This window comes from Atta colombica, unplaced genomic scaffold (assembly GCF_001594045.1).
Source record: "Atta colombica isolate Treedump-2 unplaced genomic scaffold, Acol1.0 scaffold150, whole genome shotgun sequence".
NCBI classification, from domain to species: domain Eukaryota; kingdom Metazoa; phylum Arthropoda; class Insecta; order Hymenoptera; family Formicidae; genus Atta; species Atta colombica.
This window is the reverse complement of record NW_017259240.1, coordinates 2078695-2081653: the sequence shown is the minus strand read 5'-3', so window position 1 is coordinate 2081653 and position 2959 is coordinate 2078695. Positions and strand designations below refer to the sequence as shown.

General features: G+C 25.8%; 1 protein-coding gene across 1 annotated transcript in view; it reads left to right on the top strand.

Annotated features, from left to right (window-relative positions):
• The first annotated feature begins 1721 nt into the window (after positions 1 to 1721).
• The window catches only part of LOC108685287 (probable multidrug resistance-associated protein lethal(2)03659), a 32249-nt gene continuing 31011 nt past the window's right edge, over positions 1722 to 2959 (top strand). The window contains exon 1 of the mRNA XM_018190003.1: positions 1722 to 1879. The gene's annotated coding sequence lies outside the window, so the exon portion shown is untranslated. The remainder of the gene's footprint in view (positions 1880 to 2959) is intronic.

The window sequence follows — 2959 nt, the reverse complement described above, 5'->3', positions numbered from 1 at the left end:
TACTGTTTGAATCGAGTTTTATTATCTAGAAGATTATTAAGAATGTACATGTCATATCTAAAAGCAATACAAAAATATAAAAATTTAAAAATATAAAAATCATAGATTATTATATTATTACAACTGAGTATTGTGTAATATTTGAGCAGGATTTTCTTATTAGTTTAAAAATTAATTAATTTTTTGTTTGTTTTATTTTTTATGTAAACTCGCGTTTGTAATACTTAATTGCATGAATTAATGAGGAAATAATATTATAAGAATTAAATAAAATTTTATACATATATTAATAAAACAATAATAAATGTTTGTAAAAGTTTATTCATGCACTTATTTGTTGTTGATTTAAAACTGCAACAAAAAAATTGTTATTTTGTTGTATAAAGCTATTATATAAGTCGAATTATTTTGTTTTCTTTTTTTTTGCAGTTGGTTTCAAATTGTATTCACAACGAATTAATATATTATCAAAATTTTTTTAATTCATTAACTTGTTTTGACTGATTCTTTTATTATATATATAATTAAAACATTCTTAAACTCGATTTAATTTATTGTTTATCTTTTTCTAATTCTTGGAATTAAAAAAAGATAAAAGTAAATAGAACTAAAATTAATCTTGCATTGGTAGAACTAGGTCTATAAGAATTCGATCGCCATCGATAAAACGTTCGAACAATAAAAGATTATTAAAAAAATATTCATGCATGAATATATATATAAATATATATAAACATACATACATATTCATAATGTATAATCATATGTGAAATATATCCATATATGAAATATGTTCATACATATTCATACATTCATCTTTCTTCTGTAACATTATTTTTTGTGCAATAGAAATAATAATAATGTGAAAATATTAAAAATAATTAAAAGGATAATTTTCACACTATTTATTTTAGAAAAAAATTGAAGAAATGTAAAAAAATTGTATATAATTACTTGTATATAAAATTATGCATAATTGTGAATAAGAGCAATTTTTTCAAATTTTTTTTCTAAAACGAATAATGCGAAAATTATCCCTTTAATTATTTTTTTATATTTTCACGTGGAAACACACATAAAATTACACATTACTATTATTATTTCTATTTCATTATAAACAAAAGAAAGAGGAATGTGTGAGTACATATGGACGTATTTCATATGATTATATAAGTTTATGAATATTTATGTATGTTTATACATACTTATACATATTTATACATATTTATACGACGTAATGTATAAACAATTTACTGAGATACATATATTATGTTATCTGGCTAAGATAACTTTATATTTTCCTCTCCACAATCCTCCATAGTCTTCCAAAAATTCTCCTCAACTTTTCGTACTTTCAAAAAATCTTTCAATAGAAAAAAAATCGATAAAAAATTGTTCATGAATATGTATAAATATGTATAATATCTTCAAATTTAGGAGAAAATTCTCAATCTAGCGATAGTGGACTCGAATGTTTTTGAAAAGCGCACCGTAATTAATTTGAAAATGGCGGACGGTGGTGCCCAAACTATCGGAGGACTCTACGAGGCCGACGGATGAAAACGGCAGGGGATCGTCTCACATCACGTGCCGCGTCGGGGACGTTGGGGTTAGCCAATGAAAATAATGAGACATGCACAGTGCACTCCGACTTGTTCGATATTGCGACACTTGCGACTTTGTTCGGCACTACTGAATTGAACTATTGTGGCAGTCGATGTACGGTCTTTGGCTGGAGTGTTATTTTGTTTTCGGGTTTGTTTGTCGTCATCGTTATCGAATAGTCACGCGTGTTTAACGGATCAGGATACGTTATGGAATCCTGATAATATATGTGAATATTCTCGTCCGAAGACAGCAAGTGGTTCTTAATCGCAAGGTAAGTCCTCTTGCGAATATGAGAAATTAGGTTTTATCCATCACGACTCGGATTCCGGGTTATGTAAAGACGGGCGCTTGCACATCTTTCGATAAGTCTCTGTTCGGAAAAAGGAGAGATGTAAGAAGAAATGGAAAAAATACGAAAAAAGTTGCGTGAATGATATACAGATCTTTGATCTTTTGATCTTTTGATCCTTTGATCTTTTCGTGAAATATGTCGACTGATAATATCTTTCTGTTTCCTTGTTAATTTTAAATTTAGAAGTTTCTTGATTTTTATTTCGCATACATGTAATATTTTATTTAAATATGTACATCCAATATACGTATATGATAGTCTAATATATAAATATTAATATATTGCAAATATATCGATATTATTCATATGTGTGTATTTGTATATACAAGATATCCAGTAAGTTTTGACAAAGCACTAGTGTGTAGATAAAACGGACTAAATTGAGTCCTCTATCACACATTTTGCAATTTTCACAACAGTTAACAATTATTAATTTATTAATTACTAAAAATTGCTGAATATTTGGTTTTCAATAATTTTTTACTTAAATGCTATCAATTTTATCGAAGAACAGCGAGAGACAAAAATTGTTTATCTTTTTCTCTATATAATAAAATTCTGAGAATTTTTTCAGAATTTTTCAAAATTTTTTAATACCATATTTTCTCATGCATGATAAAAATAGTTGCCAATGTAAGAAAATGCAATATTAAAAAATTGATAAAAAATTCTGAAAAAACTCTTAGACTTCTATGAGAAGAAAATAAATAATTTTTGTCTCTTGCAGCTTTGTGTAAAATTAATAGTATTTGAGAAAAAAATTATTGAAGATTAATATTCGGCAATTTTTAATAATTAATATCTTATTAACTATTGCGAAAATTGTAAAATGGTAGAGAATTTTTCGATTTAGTTTAATCGGCCTTGTCCACATAAGAGCGCTTGGCAAAAAATTTCGGGATGTTATATGTATATACATATATGAATAATACAAGTATGAATAATATTATGTATAAATATATATAAATATGTGAACAATAATTAGTAATATATTATATA